At 42.8% G+C, this 23,026-nt stretch overlaps 2 protein-coding genes across 3 annotated transcripts in view; one reads left to right on the top strand and one right to left on the bottom strand.

Moving 5' to 3' along the window:
* Window positions 1-23,026, top strand: part of LOC124215676 (uncharacterized) — a 310,475-nt gene that overhangs the window by 13,426 nt on the left and 274,023 nt on the right. For both annotated transcript variants that reach the window (XR_011176625.1, XM_046619357.2), the window contains exon 2: window positions 20,304-20,380. The gene's annotated coding sequence lies outside the window, so the exon portion shown is untranslated. The remainder of the gene's footprint in view (window positions 1-20,303; window positions 20,381-23,026) is intronic.
* LOC124214519 (uncharacterized) overlaps window positions 1-23,026 on the bottom strand; it is a 278,457-nt gene that overhangs the window by 103,851 nt on the left and 151,580 nt on the right. The window lies entirely within an intron of this gene.

The following is a 23,026-nucleotide window of genomic DNA, read 5'->3' as shown; positions in this document are numbered from 1 at the left end:
ATTACATCGTAGAGATATCGTGTCTCTCTCATACGGCCGATGCGGAAAGCTATCGTTTGAAAAATATCGTCAATTGAAAAGCAATTTCGACTTTCGGTTCTTTCAACAAACGATCCGCAATAATTTCGACGACAACGCGTTTGTCTCGTCGTTTCGTGAGTATCGGAAATGAAAAATGTGCTGGAGGTTTGATTTCGGCTCAGGCTTCGCGAGCATCGTAATAACTCTTTGAAAAGTATGCTGCTGCACGATCCAACCAATAGTTTCGTACAACTATCCACTCTGTAGTCTTCCATTTATTTATTTTTTTTTTTCTTTATCGCTCGATTGTGCCGAATGAAAAATTATTCATCAGCTTCGGCCTTCTGGCACAAAAAACCGTGGTTTGATTATCAATTATTCTTACCGACAATTTCTTTCTGTAATTCATAATGACAGCGCTGTTAATACATCTGATAAATAACTTTGAGTCAAAGCTCGGGTCGATTTTTAGTACCTATCCAACCATATCGTATTACCCACTTTACTATGTATTCGTAATGGATCTACGCAGTGAACTATCAATCAAATATTACGATTCTTATCATGCGATGTGCGCATTACGTAATTGGGTCGTTGAATTTTTCAGCATCTATATAAATCAGGTGGTCGGTTGTATAAATACAATCCGCGTAAATAAAGTGTAAAAAATTGAAATGAATTTGTGAAAATTTTCAGCTCGTTCCGAATTTGTAATATTCAATTTTTGAACGCAGTTTACAGTTTCGCATTCGTAGGTCCGTAAAGCTGCGTTTATATCTACCCTAGATAAACGCGGTTGCGTCGTGGAACGTAAATTGCACGAGACACGAGTCGGAATATTTGCGTAACGGGGGAACAAATTGAAACGGCGAAAATCCATCTCAATTTCGAGTTTTGGTACAGAACTGCACAGCAGCGCGAAGCCAATGGCCGTGTGATGATCCTCGTGACAAAGCTCGTTTCAACGTACATTTATACGAAAATCCTGCAACGTTGAAGCTCGAACTTCACCCTTCCGGGTCGCAAAAATTCAGGAAAATTGCGTACAGCCAGCGGATAAAATTCGATACACACAAGTTTTTCACCGCTATCACGGCTAGTTACGGCGACGATTTTTTGGTGAAATGAAAATGAAAATTTCGCGGTGAAAAAGACTTCGTTGTGTTTGGCAAAATTGTCAATTTTTCACGACAGCCATCGCTTGAATTTAAATCGCAACTCTTATACCTATAAAGGATAGTTAAAATCTGAAAATATAATCTGAAAACCTAGGATAGACTAAACTTTTTTACCCAATTCAATAATTTCAGTTTAAATGCGTTTGATTTCCTACGATGACTCATACATGTGGTAGAGGCGAATTTTGGATTCGTAACGATTGAATCACGCGATGAATATTTTAAATCTGAAAAATATTCTCCCGAGAATTGTGGCAGGGCAATTTTTTTCCTATCGGTGAATACGTCAATTTGTTGAATCTATATACACAGTGCGAAGGAGTGATAATCAATTGGCGGAGGTTCAGGCGTCGCGTGGCGATCTAGGAAGGCGTCCCGGACCCTCGGTCCCGGGTATCTGGTTTCCTGTTGGATTTTAGCCACGCATCTAAGGCAGAAAATCTACGCACGTGCATCGACAATGCGTGTGAATAAATTCAAGCATTCATTCTATAGCGGGAGGGGTTTCACAGTTCCCTCGTGCCCCCTCAGTCGCTCCTTCATGGGGGGCACGGCTAGGATATCCATACATGGACGTCTCTATGGGCTCTCTCGATGAATTTTCTACGGGGGGTCCACAAATCCATCCTCATGGCCGGCAAATTCACATATTTATTTCTCTTTGTTGCCTCTACGGTGTGAAAGTTTTTTACTTTGAAACGAAAAATCCGTGCACGTTGCGATTTGGTATAATATCGAAATCGCCGTTACACTTTTCATCAATGAAAAGTTTCCAAATTCTCATATAGGCGTCCATTTTACTTATCGATCGAATATATACTTAAGTACACTGAGAGAAATTTTTATTTCCGCTTACAGCTTAGTCCTTAAATATTTTCATTTTTTTACCACAATCGAAAAATATAGTTCTAGGTAGAAAATGAAAATTAGTTTTTCTAGCTGTTACCGGAAAGTCTGGTGTCCGTTGCTATTCTTTCTCATTACGATCACTGTTACTAGATTTTCTTGCAACCGTTACGAAAATTTAATGCTTGTGCAACGATAAATTGACGTTAAAGTCTTGTTTAACTAAAAAAGTAGAGTGAACCGACCAAATTGATTTCGCGTTGCAATAACCAAAAAAGGATCGACAACAGCGCAAAATGGTTACGTGTACCTCGTTTTTCGTAATTCCCACAATATTTAAACAGTTTTTTCAACGATACCTGTTTTACCGAATTCTTCTAGCAATTATAACAAATGAAATCTTTCTCAGTGTAAGTATTCGAATTATTACAATCGCAATAAGATGAATTGTGAATTTTTATTACTAAATTACATACAGATTTGGTAAAATAAATTTAACATAATTTATGTGCCCGCGTTAAAAAATTATTTTCAACCATTGTTGAAGCATAACATTTTTTATTTATTCTTATTTTTACCAACGTATAGAAAATTTCTCTCGATTTGAGAATTGAAAAAATCTTGCGAGGATTTTATTCGCATAACATTTCGATCGAATAGTAACTTATGTATATTAACCATGTACGTATATTATGTATACATGTATTATACATAAATAAATGTGAACCATATACGTTACGTACCATTGGAAGCAGAATTTATCAGCTGGCCTGCTTCCTGTAGTGTGAATCTCTTTCGCTCATGTTTTATGCGTTTCGACGAACGCAGGCAGCTAGCTAGTGGTGGGATAGAATTATGGTTGGTACCTAGACGCGAAATTTTTAATATACAGTGAAATCTGGCTGCAGCCTCCATTTACGCATTCCGATTCCGTAACGCGGTTTAGATTTGAGATTCCGATTTCCAGATCACGTGAATTAAAAAAAAAAACGATTGATTTTCCGACGCGTTGGGAAACAAAAATATCGATCACTAAGATATTAAAATTATACGTATGTAAAATTGACTTATCGAATTGAATTTTACTTAAATACTTCTCATTTGAAGAATCTTGAATATGTAATGATGAAACGATTTTTTTTACATTGAAATTAAAAATGGATTCATATACTCGGCAAATTTCGAGTCTGGCGAATAATTTTTACCCTATTGGAATATTTTTAATTCAACGATTCCAACGAGTGTACAGAGAGCATTTCAATTATTCAGTGGTTGAACAGTAAATACGGTTCCGTTCGCAGCTCACTTTTCTGCACTGATTCATTTCAGTCTACCTAAATGCGTTTGCCTTGCATGCGGCATTCATAAATACAATGCAAATTATTGCCTCGCTTTTGCACCGCTGCTGGTTCGACATTCGAAAATTTCACTCTAATCGTTGTAAAAAATAGAACGAAAGATTCTAACAGCACAAAACATCCTAGCAATAAGTAGTAAAAGTCATACGGTAACTATATTAAAAAAGGAAGTCTACGTTGTTCATTTTACTGATTATTTATCGAACTTTGTTTTCTGCACTGGATGAAATGAGATGATTTCTTGAGGATCGAGTGACAAACTATATCAGCAAATCGAGAGCCAAATATTCGTAGTTTGATTTTATTGCGTTCCACGAGGGACATTCGCGTCCAATCCGTTGTGCAACACGAGAATAAAAGGCGGCTGTAAACCTCAGCGGTTTCTTCGATTCCCGTCGCCGTCCGTTACTCTCTTATCGACAATTCGAATCTATCCTAACCTTACCCAACTTTTATTTCGTTCGAGGTTGTTCCCACCGTCTTCGTCGTTGCGTCACGTCGCCATAAATCTCGCTCTTTACGTCCTTTCCTTCCTTACACATACCTTATATCCACCGCACCGACAGGGAGATGAGACTCGATGCTTATTTCCACCTTCCAGTTCCTTCCTCTAAGTGCCCGTTTAGCTCGCGGATTGCCTGCTTCGCTGTAATATCACGCCTGCTCGACGATTCGGCGGCCCGTCGTTTGGAGGAAAGATTTTAAAACCGTGTTTTAATTCGGCGTATTTTCATCCATTCGTTAAATCACTTATCACCTTACGTCGCAAGTAAGGATACTTCTTTTTGTTGTCTGGACACTTTTTCCCTCGGTCACTGAATCTTCGTCGTCGTTCTCTTAAGCTCACACTTGAAACGTAGCATTTTTTAGTCTCCGTGAAATATCGTCCAAAGAAAATCCCGTCGTAACGAGATATTTTTTGCTCAAAGCTGAAACAACCCTTTTCGCGTGAAGTGACTTTTGAATGATGTTCGGATTCCAAGCTTTTTTGCCAAGCCAAGTGTCTCGACCGGTCAGAAGTTGACAAAAGCATCGATTTGACATCGAAATGAAACACTCCGTCTCGAATTGAAAAACAAATCAACGTAACCCGCGAAAACTTCTTCGACTAAGGTAACAACGATCTTCCTATAAAATAATCCGTAAAAAATCTCTCCGTTAACTTGATCGGCGCCAATATTCCGCGTATATCCGACATGAAAGGGGCAGGGATGCCGGGACTTTATATCGAGAACGTCAGGCCGGACTCCTTGGAAGAACGATCAAGATCGGTTCTCGAGCCTCGAGGTAAACCGTATCTTCGGGTCTCCGGCAAGATCCACGCACGGGGCGCCAAACTGAATCAAATTCCAAGCGTCGCGGCGGCGGTCGCTTAGCTGTTTATTATTCCAGATCAAATAAGCCGGAGCTGCCAGGGTATTTCGCCAACCGCAAGACGCGTCTGGCGGTGGAATCAGCATCGAGAGATGTCGCGTCGCGTTCACATCACGGACGCACCCTATCTCACCAAACATGTCCAACCCCATGGATCGTCGGCCAATGTTGTCCTAGTAGGCACCGCGGTTATGAATCGACGCCAAACGTCAATATGACGCGGTGCGTCGCTTATATCCGGACCGCGTCGTGTTTACTCCCACAGTTTGCGCGTCGTGTAAAAAATAAGGAGAAACATGCGTGTGTGCCGGGTCTGGATTAGACCTAATATCGTGTCCAAATAATAAGGAAACGTGTCAACTCTCCCGAGTCAACAACTCGGTTCACAAATTGGAGGCTGCTTTATTGGGTCGCTTCTACGGTGTTTTACCGGAAATCAATCCTCGCTGTGTCTGATCGGTACGATCAGTCTGATAGCAGAGTCTTGGAAGTCAATTTGAAAGTTTTTCCTACACATCGGCTCTACGTCCAGGCGTACGAAAACCTACAGTTTTTTCGTGATTGGAATTGCTGATGTTTAGTGATGCGTTTTTACGCAATTCGTATAATCCCCGGAAGTTATATTTTTTTCGGAAACTTATACACGTCGATGCGAAGTTGTTTGCCGGTTTGTTAAAGCCGATGATAGAAGACCGGAAGATCGGCTGTTGCCGATATATTGTGCAAACCCATTCGCTTTTTTGTACACTATAGTGTACAATTTTCATTTTCTGACAAATCGATTACCGATATTTATTTTGTAGAATCATGCCCACATTGCGAGAGAAATTTAAATTTTTAAGAAAAGAAAATAAACTCAATTTTCGAAACATGTTCAAAGCATTTGAAAATCATCCAAAAAGCGTTTCTTTACTCAAACGAAAGCATTTCGTGTGAATATTTTAATTTTAAAGCAAACGAGTGAATTCCTTCCTACCGAATGAACGAATATGCAGCAAAAAATAATATAATTCCTTGTAATCGAGGCGCTCTCCGAGTCAGCGTATATCCGAGACGGAAAAAGAAACAACGTGACGAGAATCGGGGAAGCGCCGATTGATATCAATTTCGTGAATCCGAGCCACGATCCGCCAGCATATAAGCCGAGTATAGCAATGCGATTGGCTCGGGAGTCGCGGCTGAACTCCCATCAAGCCAAAGACAGGATGTTTGGATTGAGGGCTGGAGCTTTTATTACTTTGCGCTCGCATGGGTTCTCAATCCTTCCATATCGCGTCGTTCATGACGCCCTTCCAGCTCTCGTCATTCGAGAATAGTTAGAAACTTCTGCAGCCGATAAACGACGTCACAGCGAAAGCTCCGGATCTCGAGTCGTTGATAGACGGTCCAGAAATTAATCTCGACGCTTTCAACCCCCGTTTAGTCGGTGAGTATATACATATAAGCGGGCCGGTGACAGACGATGAAAAAACGCTGCAGGTTCGTCCGTGAAGAAAATTTAATAATTTCCCGGTATGAGAATGAATAAATTGGGCATTTTCCGTCTCTTCCTTTTCCCGTTCTTCTGTTCTTCCTTGAATTAATCAACTCTTTACGCCGTTCAAATTCTCCTCCTCCCCCGCCCCGCGATATCTCGTATTTTTTTACACTCTGCATCGCGAGATGACGAATTTATCGGTACAGTTAGCACTCCGACCTTGGTGCCATAATTTTTCGCTTCGATTCTCCGAAGTAATAATCATGGCTAATGTTCGCAATTCATTTCTGGCCGATCGCGTATGCAGTCGTATCCAGAATCGTAAGGCCGAGACGCTGATACCACGGGTAGAAGACGCGTCAAAAAGCCGAAAGACCGAAACTTTTCGATCAGCTAATAAAACTATTCGAATGTATAACCAACGGTGTTTGTTTGCGTCCCGGCCACTCGGAGCAAGACAAATTTGATGCGAAAACTTTGGAGGATCGGAGAAAACTGAACGTAAGGTATACTCAAGATAAAACTGAACTAGCCTGAGTGCTATGGAGGAATATTAGTCCATCGAGTTAGTACTTAGTTTGAAAAGTCGTGGTAGTTTTGCTCTCGCAAGCATTCGTGACGTGTCTTGTGTGCAGATATACAGACTAGACGTATCTGTGAGCAGACGATGTACCCAAGAATCCTCCTCTCGTTCTGATACGCCGATAATGTAAGTGAAGATGAATTTTTTTTCTACCCTCGTTCCAATTATTCTTCAAACTGTACCGCTTTTCTTTCTTTTTTACGTATTCATATCTCTTTGCGCTGCTCCAATCTCTCAAACTCTTCGCGTACTCGTGATTCGCCAGGTCTCTTTGAGCTCGTTTTGTCTTTAGACTCTCGTTTCTGCAAACTGACAACATATACACAACGCAGGTGACAGATGAATTAGTACAACGATGAAAATAGCCGGCGTTTATTCTTGCTCGGGTTTTCCTACGTGAGAATAATATTTCTCCGAACATATCACAGGGGCAAGGAATTTTCTCATCGTTCGCCATCGTCGTACAAAATTTTCTTTGTCCACATTCAGCAGTCTTTGACAACGAATATGACATAATTTTTAGCCTGAAATATTTTAAGTTGGAAACACTGTAAAAATGGACAAATCTTCTCGTATTATTTCAACTTTCGATCCTACCAAGTTCTGGTTCCGTTTTTTGAGTTCTTGAGGTTTTAAGTAGCCTGTAAATCGTTTCTAATTGCAAGACAAAAACTTTCCCGCAAACTTTGTCCTCAAAATAAATAACAACGTAACATTATCCACCAAGAAATCCGACCAATTTCGCAACACTGCTTCGAATGGCGACTGATTCTGAGTGACAGCTTCGACATTTTGGGGTTGAATAACTGCGTTCAGGGGATGCTGCGACTTCGGATCCGGCGTTGCGTCACCTTGTGCATGGAACCGACCGTCGAAGCGTGACCCGGACAACGTTAGTCGCTTCCTCGACGTCCGGATGACGTCAGTGGCTTCTGGAGGTCTTCCTCCCCGATCGCCCTTCTCGGATGCGGGAATGTACCGGAGAGTAAGAAGGGTCGGAGGTCGCGGTGATCTGCACTCGCCGTTTCGGTCGTCTCGGGACAATGCAGCTCCGGATTTTCAGATTAAGCGTTTGATCGACTCGCCCCGAGTAGCGGAGAAAGCTTATATATAATCACTCGCTCTCCGAGTACGCGAAATTCATCCATGACTGAAGTACGTACTCGGTTGGAACTGAATCATTCGGACGATCGTCCAATGGGGGTTAAGAACATGTCAGAGAATTGGACTGTTGTACCGAACAGCCATTTTTCATTCATTTTTTAATTACTTTAACTCAGACGGTAGTAAATCATCCTTACTGGAGTGACGAGTGATTTCATTAACACCGATATTAAAGAATCAATGTATTAGATTTCAAGTAATACGTTATAAACAATTTTCTTCTAATCTGCTTACTGCGTCAAATTTCACACTCTCAATTGAGCCTTATTCGGTAATTACCAAGTAACGAATTCATGTATTCAGGTAATTTAGGAACATTTTCATTCGTCCAGAAAGATTAATCAATTTTGGGCTGCCAATGAAATGGTTTACAAGAAAAACATGACAAACTTATCTGGAACAATAAACATTTATTACGAGTGAACCGGATATTTTGTAAGGTAATTACGAGGTAAAATCGTCTGAATATTTTTTATTGCCAGTTTGCGACGAATCGTTTTATCAGATCAACAAAAATTTTCTTTAACTTGGCTGAATAAATTTCAGTAAAATAAAATGCTGTCAAAAGTTAGTCATTTCATAGAATCAGATGAATTCAAGTGAAACAAAACTTCCACTCGGCGCAATGTTCAAAGTTCTGAATTTTTAGAACTGAAATTACAAAAAATCTTGTAAACATCAGAGAATCGGTGTTATTTTAATTTATTGTCGATCATCCAACGGCCTATAAGAACATACAAAATGATTCGACTGACGTACTAAACATCCATTTGTCGAATCGACGTTCCGCAACTTTTTAGCTCCATTAAAAACCCAGAAAGCTCAAAGCTCAAAGTCATCAAAACGATGCCTAAAAGACGTCTTTCGCGGTATTCGAACCTTAGACATAATTTCGACGACTGTCCGGTTAAGACACGCTTCCCAACTGGGACATCTCGATTCACCTAAACGTACAGCATTAACCGAGAAACATGGTCATTTACCTGCAAGCGTGTCGAGGTATCGGCTTACTCCCGTCTCCCGTTTCTTGCTCCACCCTCGACGTAGAAACAAGGCCTCAAGTCAGGCGTGTATTTATGTGTACACAAGCGTGGACGACGTGCACGGCAGACGGCGGAATACACGTTGAACGGTGATCGCTCCTGCGGCACGATTACGATGTGCTGACATAAAAGCTCATTGTACACCGTACAGGAGGAAGAGGAGGAGTGCCGCCGAGTTCGAGTGCAGGGCAGGCTCCGGTCTGGATGAGTAATTCCTGAGTATTATCTGGGTCAGTTTTCCACAACGGAGCGTTGACTGCTCTCAGATTTTACTGCACTCTCAGCTCGGATCGTGGACTGATTGTGAGATGGAGAGAATTCTCGCTCGTTGAAAGAGAAACGTACTCTTGTTAGGAAGTTACGTTATACGTTCGTCACTCGACGCTTTGAGGAATGAGACGTTGTCTTGGAACCTGAGATACCTCGATCCGTTCTCACCTTTTCGGTTTCTTTTTATCTTTTTATTTGTTTTTTTTTGTTTTTTTCAAAATTTTTTTGGGACCCCGCCATCACCGACGAAACGAACCTTACCTGGATAATTTCTTTGTAACAGACGCAGAGTAGGTTTATACATTTTCAACTTTTCTAAACGGTTCGGCAAGCGTTTACCGTTCGGAGGGAGAAAACTTTTCTCAGATAATTTTAGTTCCGTGGGATATGTTCTTGGCGCTACGGCTGCACTGGGTGAACGTGCATTAATCACGCTCGCAAGGCGGTGCAATTTTCTAATAAACGTCGCTGTTCTGGAAGAGATTTTTCATTTTCTTAACCACGGAGAAGGTTATATTGCGTGCCGCGGCGCAAGTTGCCCGGTCGGTTACTTAAATCGCTCGTAAAATATTACTCACTCCGAGCCACGGGAGAAGTTCGAATTGCATGCAATGCACTTTGAATCGGCTGCAATTAGCTCGTGAGAAATTGACAAATAGTGTAATTTCCAGTTACGTCGTGTTTGCTCGCTTCTTCTATATCGGCTGGAAGAACAGAGCCGTAAGTGGAAAGAAACGAGCATGTGGATAAAAAAAAAAAAAAAAGAAAAAAAAAAGAAACAGATTAGACCGAAGGTGCAATTCCTTTCGGACGGCAGATGGCGGGCTTTTTCGTTCGAAAGAACGGCGAACGGTTATCCCTGGTTATCCCTGGTTATCCAGAAGTTTAAGGGGATGCGGCCAGTATGTCACGAGGACCCAGACAATGGGATGACACCGATCCGCGCGAGTTGCCTTCGGCGAGGGTGGCTCGGTTCGTCCTTTTCCGAATCCTCCCTCGGGATCAGTTACGTTGCGTTAGGTTAGTCCTCGGTGTATATCCTTCCCCCGTCCGCCCTTCTGTCTGTGTAGTAGTTACCCTTTTCCTCTATAAAATGCACCCTCGCAAATTTCACCGTAATATTAACGATGAATTTAAAAGTTTTATTAGTCTCCCTGATTTTTCCCCGACGACGAACGAATTTCAGTTTTATGCACTACGAGGGAATTGTCAACTAGATGTTAATGACTTTTTAAGAGAGAGAGAGAAAAAAAAAAAAAAATCCGAGTAGTCATAACTTGGTGTAATTTAAGTCGTGAATGATTCGAGTTCTCAACAAAAAAATCGTATGCCTAAAGCGTTTTGGAAATTTTGGTTTCAAAAAGTTTCTTAATATCGGAACGCATTCGAATTTCGACTTCCGTGAACTTTGACCCAAACTTAATTCTTCCGACTACTTTTCCATTCTCATTCTTTTCGTTCACTAGATGATAACAATAATAATAATTAACATAATACTAATCAATTAGCTGCACCATCAAATACTTTCCATAAACTATAAATATCTAACCTGCAGCAGTGTTTCAATTTTGTCGAATACTCCGTTTGTTCTTCAAAATATTGTAATTAAGAACTTGTAATCATTGCTTCCGCATTTTTGATTACCCATCCTATCGAGGTAACGTTTTGGTTTTGCCATTTTTTTCGGCAACGAGATTGAAGTATCACGTTTATTGCGCCAGTTTTGACGTGCCCCCGTTTTCTTATCTGGGGAATGATAAAAAGCGCGCTTTAGAGGGATACAGGAGCGACTAAATCTATCAACGCCCCACGATACCGAAGCTGACGAAGTGATCTTCGGAAAGTCGGACGTTAAAAGGAGCTTGTGTGGATACGGGATGAATGATGCTCGTGTATTGGTGAAGCAGCGGGCGTAATCTTTCGGTTAGAAAATTCGAAATCTTGAGAACTCAAGAACTTGAGAGGCCCGCGTTTTATGGCGCGATTATCTGACTCGCATCTCTCGCCCCCTGATATTTGTTCACTTGCTTCTTTTTCCCCCATTCTTCCTCGTCTTTTTTTTTTTTTTTTTTCTTTTTTTCTTATCCTTAAACGGCGAGTAGAGAGGGTTTCGTCTTTTTGTTCTTTAAGCTTTTAAATACGGATCCATTTAAGTTTCTTCACTTCTCTTGGCTGCAGGTTCTTAGCCGTACAGTCTTCTCGTCGAGAAATATTTCACAACGCAAGTCAAGCTGGTCAGCTGTAAGACGTAATTTTCTACACTCCGCAATCTTTTCCTCGTCCTTTTTGCCTCGGACTCTTCAACGGAACTCCTTAACCAACTTTCGGTGTGGTTTTCACATCGAGATACACTGAACTTTCCGATGCAGTAGACGAAGACGAATCGCAACTGATAGCGTTTATACGCGAGACAATTCAATGTAAGAGCGAGGATTCGATTCGTCTTGTTTTAATTGCAAGTGGTGATTTTAATTGGAGTCTCGTAGAGTCTGCGAAACGATTTCTGGAACTATATGCATAAGGTGAAAATTGAAGAAGAAACAGGAGCTATATTTAACCACTAGAAAAGTATTGACTGACAATGAAATAATAGACCGAGTATGATTATTATCCTCATTTTTATTCGTACACCAATTAGTACAGCTTTGGTAAAAACACTTTCGGAGGCTTAATCGTTAAGCTTTACATGGTCTCGAGGGCCAAGATGAAAGAGAACATCAGTCGGTGTCTCTGTTAAATTAATTTGATGAATAGTAAACATCAGATTTCTCAAATGTGTCCGAGAAAATCGTAGAGTGAAGAATCGGTTGTTACGCGCATTGCCGAACAGCTGCTGCCGCAGGAAAAGGACACGAAAACGGTGTGCAAAAAGGGAAAAAACCACGATTTCTCCCCTCGAACGACATCGAAGCTATAAACTAATCCATAACCGACCCCAACCTAGTTTTCTCGAGGGGTGAAATTCCGCTTAACTATAAAACCACCCTGCAGCCCTGCACGTTGCACTTTCTACGTTGTTTCAAAAGTCGGTGGGTCGATATCAGCTATCAAAATTCCCCGAAGCATCCGTCACAGATTGAAATATTATTTCAATTCCAATTGATTGGTTTGGTTGTCAGAACATTTAAGTATATGACTCGAGAATAATGTCATTATACTAACCATAGGAAAACTTGAATATTAAATTTGAAATTTCTGATGTATTGGTAAGATACGATAGATGCTACCTTTCAAATAATCCGGGAAGTGAGGTAGTTAGAGGAAATAGGTAAAATGGAATAAAATAAGGAAAATTGCGTATCAGAAGCGAAATAGAGAAAAAAACGAGCTAGAAAAATAGGAAGACGATATCCGGAGGATAAGGAAAGGAGAAAACTCACAGCAGCATCGGGGGTTGCAGGAGGACTCTGTAATAACAAATTCTACCTGTCGATAATCCTTTGGAATGCTTTTAACCGGATCCTTCTCGATGCCTGGAAGTGACACCTCCGTTCGTTTTAACCCGGCGTTCCGAACGTTCGATTCCTCGGAGGATCCTGCAGGATCGACGGGACGAGGGCGGCGGGAAAGCCGCAGGAAACAAGGAGGCGAGTCGTCGACTCGGTCGAAGCCCGTCAATAATTGCAAGGAATGCTTTTAGCTGTAGAAACCGAGCCTCGTCCTTCCCGCAGTCCTCCTTTCTCCTTAACGCCTCGTCGGCATTGCTATCCGCTAATGGCCGATAATCCGAACGTTTCTGCAGGACTCGAGTCACTTCCGTTCAGTGTCAGCAGATATTTCTTGGAACGTGTCGTAAGTAGATAACGCCACTTCTTATCCTCTCGCGGCGTGGACGAATTGGCAGCAGGAGCGGACGGAACTGCAGCGGAAAAGCTTCCGCAGGACGAGAAGAAGCCGCTGATCCTGAGACCGGGAGGGGATCCTCGCCTCTCGATTTATACGACGAGATTAGGCCGAGCATAAATCCGACTAATACGAGTCGTCGATGCAATACGGGAAATAATCCGACGCCAAAACGCGTTAGAGACGCTCGTTTATTCCGTCCACGAGTTTGAGCGTCATTCTATGGTTGCATAAATCACCCCCGTTCACCCGATAATCGAATCGATCTTTCGATGCATGTCCTCCAGGATTAACTGTACGCGTATTTTTATTCTCCTGTCGGGATGTGGGGACTGTTAATCGCGAAACGAATCTTTCGAATCATTTTTTACCGCTGCACGCTGCCCGCGGACGGAAAACCAAGGGGTGCATTTTAGAGGGTCACTGCAATTTCGACCGCTCGCTGCATGCGTTCACCCTTATTTCGAATCCCCCCCCCCTCTCGTCCGGAGCCTACTTCCAGAATGGGAATGGCTGAAACTCACCACCCTCAGGGTTAAAAGGGTCGATTATTTTTTGAGGGGTCTTTAGAGCACGAGGACTCTTTGATACCACCAGACTTTCGCGATGAGGATGTAAGGTATTCGCTGATATCTGAGGTAAGCGTACTGGATTTTAGACGTGGAGATATTCCGCTATCGTTAATTAATTAAGTCATTTGTTACTGTGAGATTATCATCGAATTTCATTAGGTGAAAATCATTAAATAATCACGTTCAAACTCAACGTTAATTCAGACGGTAATAAATTATCTTTATTGGAGCGACAAGTGATTTCATTTACCATTATTACGGAAATAATGCATTAGATTTCAAGTTATAGATTATAAATAATTTTATTCTAATCTGCTTACTGCGTCAAATTTCACACTCTCAATTGAGCGTTATTCGGTAATTACCAAGTATCGAATTCATGTATTCAGGTAATTTAAGAATATTTCCATTCGTCCAGAAAGATTAATCAATTTTGGGCTGCCAATGAAATGGTTTACAAGAATAACATGACAAATTTATCCGGAACAATAAACATTTATTACGAGTGAACCGAATATTTTGTAAGGTGATTACGAGGTGAAATCGTCTGAATATTTTTTATTGCCAGTTTGCGACGAATCGTTTTATCAGATCAACAAAAATTTTCTTCAACTTGGCTGAATAAATTTCAGTAAAATAAAATGCTGTCGAAAGTTGGTCATTTCATAGAATGAAATCACTTCAATTGAAAAAAATCTTCCTCTCAGCACAACCCTTACAGTTCTGAATTTTCACAACTGCAAGTACTAAAATTCTTGTAAGTATTATAGGATTGGTGTTATTTTACTTTATAGTCTATCAACGATGAAAACAATGTTGGTCAATTTAGTTCTGTTATCCTTAACCAATAAATTTTTTTTGATCATGTAGCGTGTAACTTTCGAAAAATATTAAAGCGTATACAATTAGGGAGAATGAAATCATACAATACATTCGTTTTGCGAAGCCGGTTCGGTACATACAAAACAGCTTAGCGAGTCTATTAATAAGTCCGTGCAGTTTGAGCCGGTGAGCCTGTTAAACTTTGGTTTAACTTTAGAACCCTCGAACCCGACCAGCTCTCATTAGCAATAAAAATTCCCACAGTTTTAGCCGGCCGCCATTTCCACCTTTCGCCGCGCACCTGAAAACTTATATAATATACCTATACATATGCAATTTAGTAATTATAATTATGATTTAATATCACGTTTAATCATTTCACGCGGCGCGGAAAGGTGAAAATAACATCTGTGAAAGATGGATAGAAAAAATTTGTAGTCCTCAAACAGTGATGAATAATAATCGACGATGTAATTGGATTTAGTTTTTACCGTCGAGTGTTTTCTTCGATTTTCTTCATCAAATTCAAGGAAGACGATCCGATATTGAAGAATGAGATAACTTTTCTCCGTCATTATTCATCCGGATATAATATCGTCGGTAAACGATCCTGCGAAACGGAGGATCTACGAGGAATCCGAAGGATCGTATAAAAGAGCGTCTGAATCGAGACAGGGCTGCAACCTGTACAAAGCTGAGATCGAATCCGTTCAGTCTATAACCAATTAATTAATTTCCTATGACCGGAGTTTGCGATTGAGAGTTCCTCGATATCGAGATTTCATTCTATTATATACGCGAGGAATTAAAGAAACGAATGTATTAATTCTTTCATTCAGCGAAAGGATTCGCAGATCAGCAGGATTCTGCATAACGGCTCTCTGCAAGTTTAAAGCTGAAAAATGCCAACGAAGCCGTAGAATTATTCCGGCTCACGCGGCTTTGCGTAATAAACTCGGAAAACTTCACTTATACGTATGTCGGAACTAGTCGCAGGGCTGCAGATTCGCATGCATGATGAACTGCTGCACGCACTGCAGGTGTACGAAATTCTATTTGCACTCGCGAGAGACGCGCTCTCGTGAATAAATCAACGGCTAAACCGCTCAATTTGGCAGACTGCAGTTAGTGGAGTGAAAGGTGAAAGAAAAAAAGGAAAAGAAAGAATACGAAGTTAACGTGCAAAATCCTGCCGGACAGGAGTTTGAGGAAAATTTTTTGCGCGAGCATTTTTAGGTGAAAAAGGAAGGAAAATAAGAACAGAAAACACGGCATCGCAAATTTTACCAGCTTTATTTCAGATTCTAACGCTTAAATTTCGTTTGCGAAAAATCCTGCCTCGAGAATTTCACGTATGTACGTGCATCCAGGTGAATATAAATTTTCATAAATGTTTGATCGGTTATTTTGCGAATCAAATATTCACTCCTTATTTATTTATTCAAGATCGTATTGAGTCGCGCAATAAAGACGATGCTGATACCGAGGGAGAAAGTCGTAGTCAATTATTGCATCGCTTGTGTATATTGTAAAGCCCTGAAAGGAAGTCGGTGTCAAACGTTTAAATTGATTCCAACGGTGAGTATCGTCGATCCGCGTTGCAAGCTTTCTTTTCCAAATTAAACATCCGTTATGGACCCTAATTTCAATTCCTTTTACCATTCTTCCCTTTACTCGCCGACTCGTTTATTCGTTTACACATTTATATCCTCTTCGACGATGTAACGAGGCACTGATCACCGCCCCAGGCGTCCGCAAATCGTCCTTTGTCGAAGTGTAACGAATAAGCCGCTAGCCTCCTATTTCAATGAGACTGGAAAGAAGAAAAGCTAAAAAGAAAAAATTTAAGAGAAAAAAAAAAAAAAATAATAGGTGACGGGAAGGGAAGAGGTAAAACAGAAAACAGAAAAAAGTCACATCCAATTAATCTTTGAGCAGGAAATCCTGAATCAGACTAAACAAACACACAAGATTAGGCGGGGCGGGTGGGTCTGCAGGTTCTGCAGCAGTTTTCTTTTATCGGTGTCCTTGTCTCTCGAAGCGGGGTCTCTGCTTCCTCGGCATCGCGTCTCCTCCTCCTCATCATCATCATCGTCGTGGTCGTCGTCATCCAGCGGCAGGATGGAAGAGAGGAGATTCTATTTTAAAACCATCTCATACGCGCTTGAAGGCGTGTAAAGAGGAGCCGAACGAATCCATGCACTGACATCTATCCTGTACACGTGTTATGCTCGTCACCAAATCTAGCAGCACCAGCAGCAGCAACAGCAACAGCGGGAGAAAAGCGGGATTCGAGCCGTTTAAAAGTCGATTATTTAGACAAGGTGACGGGCGCGATTTGCTTCGGCGATCGGATCCACAGACACCCGATAAATCGGGCCAAGACTATCCGCTTGATCCCTACTTTTCCGGCAGGATAAAGACTTTGCTCCAGGATTCGAAGAGGCTCTTCAACTTGCCCGGTCGGGGATGCCGCTAATGGGTCCTGCGGGATGTGTAATGGTCCGCGGGCAGCCCGCCATCAAGGTGTTTACACCCGAAACCAATTACCCCTAATTCACCATCTATTTTATGGACCGATTAGCGGAATTTACACGCTGCTCGCAGCTCATGCGAGCGAACCCGGTTATCCTTGCTTTGATCTCTTTATTCGGTCAGCTTTTTCCCGCGGGCGAGATGAGAAGGCCACAGCTGATGACCCCTCGGAATGGGAATTGGGTGAAAAAGGAAGGCGAGAGCCAGCTCCTCCCCCTTCTTTTTCTCCTTCGTCTTCTTCTTCTTCTTCTTCTTCTTCTTCTTCTTTTCATTATTCTTCTTCTCGCTGGGCACTCTGCAAACCGGTCCAGGAATGAGAAGCGATAATTATATCGCATGCTAATTGATTTGTTGAGGAGCCTGGCGCGATTCGCGTGACCATTCAGTGTTGGGCTTTGAACGTGTAATCTCTACCTCCCTTTTTTTTCCTCTTTCTCTCCGATGTCTCGCGGGTCGAGATCATCTGCTAAATCATTCGTTTATCACCCCGCGACCTGAGTTACACAGCTGAGTAGAAGACAAATACGACAAGATGCTGCGAAACTTGTACGACACTCCGGCGTCTCTACGAGGATCGCAAGGAGAATGAGGAGGCGACGATTTATCATGAAAAAACACGCGATGCTCGTTTATGTTGAGTTGTTATTTTTGTCAGCCTCCTCGATCTCCGTCGATTTCTTTTACCCTGGCAGTAAAGACCCCGTCTTATACGGTCGAAAGTCTTTTTACCCGACAGTGCAGAATGGTGCAAGTAAAGTGATAAAAAAGTATTACCAGATTGAAGGGACTTTGGAAAGCAGATTGCGACCTTGGCTGCACCGAACTATCGGGCTAGAGTAATTTTGCCAGCCTTGCAGATGAGAATCCACCGATCGGTTCGTTAATCCTGGAATATTATTCCCTCGTGGAATCGAGTTCCGTCGTTTCACGATGATATCGAAAGACGGCGAGCCAAGCCTGGGAAAAAACCTCGTTCTCATCGCAGTTCCTCGCCACCCTCGATAGATTCCGTTGAATCATTACGTTAAGTACATGCGATGCCAAGACACTGTCGCAAAAAACGAGCCGTAATTCATTGTAATAAAAAAATCGGTGAATAACGTTGCGTACGATACCGCGCTGAACATGTTCCGCAGATTGCGATCGCACGACGCCATTCGCGAATACACGATTTCGGAGAATCGGTGAACACATACTTGTCCTCTTCACCTTGCGATTCGGTAACTGCGAGCACGACGCGAGGTCGATTGACCTCGAGCGAATTAACCGCTTCAAGCCAGCGGCACTCACCCGAACCGTGATCAAATTTCCATCCGCATTAGCCTCGAGGCTTGGGTCTTTAAGCGACTCGCCTACAGCCGACAACAAGCACCGTAAAATAAACCGATGTCGATGAGACACGCAACGACGCTGCGGGATCGAGAAGGAGGTCGGAAAATCAGGAAACGTGGTCTAGAAATCACTTCGGTTTACCGCACGCCCCCGTAAGCCAAGGTGCTTGACTTCTTATTGCCTCGGGTTTCGACACAAGGGACAATGAGTTGGGGTAAAGGTGACAGTACCGGACGATGAGAGTCGTTCTCCTCTGGGAAGCCTTGGAAAGCACTTCATTGGAATCCTTTGCAAAAGCCATTGATTCTTGGTGTCTGTTTCGCAAATGTTTCACACAGTGTGTGGAAAAAACACATTACACATGCGAGCGGTAAACCATTCATCGATTTTTGTGTACACAAGGATGTCGTGTCAGAATTGAGTCGCTTTAAAAGTGGAACTACCCGAACGACGCGCTTGAAATCCCGGTGAAATCGATCCGGTGTGATCTTTCGATAGCGGATCGACACGACGCGTGAACGGAAGAGCGCCAATGTTCGCTGCGATAGCAAATAGTTGCGGATGCCGGGTTGGCGCGTTTTTTTTTGTTTTTTATAGGCAACGCATTAGTCGAATGGCGGTGTTGCTTTGGCCGGGAGCTTTGAGGCGGATTATTTACCGGATCGTATTGACTATCCATCTCTGCAGAAGCGCGCGTGCATCAGTGATCATTAATCAAATTGCCAACTACCAGGACAGCGTCAACACGTGTTTACTCTTTGGTGCTTATGGCGCTGCTACATCTGTCATTAATACATCCGACGCATTAATTACGCTTTATGTTGCAATTATGCGCTCGAGGAGGTTCGAGCTTCGCGATATTACGGGCAAGCAGGAGAAAGGCAATTGCGATCGAAGTTCGCCGCAATCGCGTCGGATTCCGAAATGAAATCCCAAGTACGACGAACGCGTATCCGCTCGACGGGATCGCGGCTTCATAGAATAGATGAAAGAAAAGATGGCGGAAGAGAGGCGGGAGGCTGCGGCCGCGTCTGTTCAACAACCCGGAATAAATCGGCATTATTGTTTTCGTTAAGGTACAGTCAAGTCCGTCTCCGCAGAAAGGCGGTCTTTGATTTTTGTCTACACGGTGTGTAGTTTCGGAGTGAATCTGGAACGTCGGAGGAAATCGGGAAGAAATCTTTCGGGAATTTCGACTATGAATAATACACGGACTTTCTGCAAGCTCGCCCGGCTTCCATAACTGCATATACAGATATAGACCGTTTCGCTCGATAATCGCACGATCGAGTTATACAAAATTCAAGAACCCGAGCTGCCGGAGCTGATCCTGCTTTTCTATGCATTGTATTCTTCAGTTTCACTTCGCGATTCAGTTTCAGTCTACGTTTCATGAAATATAGAAAAGCCTCGCAGTCAGTCAATCGCGAGATATTTCAAAGCTGGTACAGGCTTAATTAGTTCTCCGGCAAGCTCGCCTTTCGAGCCGCAATACAGAGGCTAATGAGTATTGCATAATTACAGTGATAGAAAACTCAGCATCACGGGTCGATCTTCGTTCCGATCCCCACCCGCGGTCCCGTTTCGAGATAAATACGAAACCTTTGATTCTTGATTAATTACTCTTCAGCCTCTGAACGCACATACTCGATGCACCACCAAGCTGTGAACGGGGGCTTTGGAAGCTTCGGGCGTCGGTTTTTTAATAGGACTTTAAAAATTGTTTGAATACACGCCTTTCGTTACCCGAGTTCGAGCACCGACTCGCATAATCAATGCTTGCAAAGTAAACAAAAAAAAATTAAAAGGAAATACACACATCGACCAGCCCTTTCCTTTCTCCGTAACGTAACGGGGATTACATTTTTATACCCTTATGTTTCAGACGGACGAAGGACTGCCATGTCGTGTCTTGAGGCCGCGTCGAAGGAATCGCTGAGACTGAAGGACCAATAAAACAGAGTGAGTATAAAAAAAGTTGCTCTTCAACCAATCTTAATTCACCGGCATCTCATCATCCTCGTTTTTAACGAGCGATACGCCGTCGGTTCCGCAGCGCTGATGAAATAAAAATGCCGCATGCCAGACGCTGAATATCGCAGGCGGTGGTCGCTGCGCCGCCCTTCTCAAGTCGGACAAAAGGTTCGATCGTAGTTAGTCCTGCGAGGTAGTTAGACCTCGGGGGGGTTGTTCAAGTTCACGAGATCTCCAGCCCACCCCCCCCCCCCCCCCCCCGCCACAGACCGGCGTTACCGAGGTGTTTACACTGGACAGATGTCGAGGGCGTCATTGCCCTTTCACGACCACAAAAACTCCAATGTTTACCGGTGCGTTACTTAGCCAAACCGATCGCTACAGGAACGCGTGCTCGATTATCCCCCCACCCTCCACCCACCCCCGTAACAACTCTCTCTCGATCAAAAAGCTCATCCGACTCTCTGCGAGAATTGGGAAAAAACGACGAACGATCATGGTGGTGGAGAACGTTGTTACGCGAAATTTTTAACACAGACGTTGGGATAATTCTACGGCCTACTTTTTTCCAGGAGAAAGGATCGTCAGTGGTAATAAAGGATATGCCGTTGAAACGCCTCTTCATGCGCTTCGGAGCTTGCTTCTATGGTTGTATTCTTCAAGGGTTGGCGTACCTACGGCTAATTCGGGCTTATAATGGCACAGCTAAGGATTAGCTAATTAGCTGCGCCGCGGTACACGTGGACTTTGACAATGTCGGCTACGAGGAGGTGGCGTATTTGCGCCGTAACATCCTCGCGACAATGGTTATAATCCGTAAATTCACAGCCCCGTGGACTAGCGAGTGGTTCTGGTTGCCTCAGTTGCCTAGGATAAAGGTCCAAAGCAGCCATATGGCGCTTGTCAGCTCGCTGTGTCTGCTTTGTACCTTCTTACCGTCCTCGCATGTATGTACAATCCATTACGTGTGTTACAGATGCGACCGTATGGACTGCTTCGTGAGGCTTGAAGCGTTTTTAGATTACCTACTGAAACCTGATGTCAGAATGTGTCGACTCTGATCTCTCTAATACCGTAATGAGACTATGCCGTAAACTTTACACAATTCCTGCTCACAGAAAGGAAATAAGGAGGTTTTCCATTCAGACCGAAGTTGCTGCCACACAAAAGAGCAATTTTACTTTTCGCGTCTGGTTGTTTTTCTTCTTTTTCAAACGTATTCACGTTCGGCAACGGGGATAAATTCCGGTGCATCGGTATAACAAGGATCCTCACCGTACGAATTGGAACTGTTATCATCTAATGGAACCCATCGGTTTGGTTTTCACACGTCACATCGAATTCCAAATCCGTGACTTTGAAAATCATCGCGAGAAACGAAATTATCTGCGTGATTTCGAACGTTGAATGAACAACGAACTGGAATCCTTTTTGCACTTATGGACCCCGCTACACGGTGCCATTCGGTATGAATCAGCCTGTAGGCGCTTACGGAACTAATAACAGGCAGCCACTACGGTTCAATGCTGTAATCGCTTTAAGCACATCCGAAGTGTTCACGATTAGCTACATTGACTGGGTCCGCTCTTGGCGTTGCGGCGCTTTCTGACTGGTTCTGACCAGGATACGGCTCCCTCGATATTTCTGAACGGTGGATGGAGCCGGCATACATGCACAATTATCCTCTCATATCGGTACGCGATCGTTGTTAGTTGCGTGCTTTTCTCATAGCATTTCGCAATTTTCTTTCTTCGACCAGGGGGGGAACACAGGCAGGCACCTAAACAACAATGACGGGCAACAGCCGAGGGTGGAGAAAAGGGTTCCTTGAGCACACCCCGTCATCACCGTTGCTTACGTGCACGTACACACGGGTGGTTCCGTGGTGTAAAAGTACATCCACATCTGCGCCTCCACTCATTTACGGGCTACATGACCGAAGGGAAAAGTGCGGCCCCAGCCGATCCTGCAACCCGTCTGTGCAACGCTCGCGGGTATTTAAAGGCTGCAATTTTGCTCAAGCCAGACTAAATAGTAGGCATAAAGTTGTTACTGAAGAGACTACGGTACAGGAATAGGCGTTTAGCCGAGTACGAGGGTCGTTGGATTGCAGCTTTGGAAGCTTGCAGATATATTTTATATTGAAATGTTCAGGTGAACAGCGGATTTCGGGCTGGCTAGGTATCCCAAGTCCACATCTCCGATTTCATTTCTTGTTTAATATGTTATAATAGACTAAAAATTAAGCGAAACGTATTTTTTTTCACCTGCCATTAAACACTTTAAGGGGGTGAAACCACCTTCCGAAGCGAGGCATGTCAAGGGGTGATTTGACAGTTTCACCCACAAGAACATAATATTTTTCAACCAATCCAATTGGAAAAGTTTTCTCATAACGAGAAATGAAAAATTCAGTATTCTAAATTGAAAACAAAATTATCAAATCCTTACAATGTTTGATGGCAGATATAAAAAAAAAAAAAATACGTGTCGCTTAGTTTTTAGTCTGCTGTGACATATTGCAAAAGAAATGAAATCGTAGAGATCGATCTGGAACACCTTCCATGTCAGTGTTCGAAACTGTTACAATTCACCGAATTCACGATCAACCTTTTATTTAAAACATTTTTGACT

The sequence above is a fragment of the Neodiprion pinetum genome, chromosome 3 (genome assembly GCF_021155775.2).
Source record: "Neodiprion pinetum isolate iyNeoPine1 chromosome 3, iyNeoPine1.2, whole genome shotgun sequence".
In the NCBI taxonomy this organism is placed as follows: domain Eukaryota; kingdom Metazoa; phylum Arthropoda; class Insecta; order Hymenoptera; family Diprionidae; genus Neodiprion; species Neodiprion pinetum.
The sequence above is the reverse complement of the archived record's forward strand: the minus strand, read 5'-3'. Positions and strand labels throughout refer to the sequence as shown.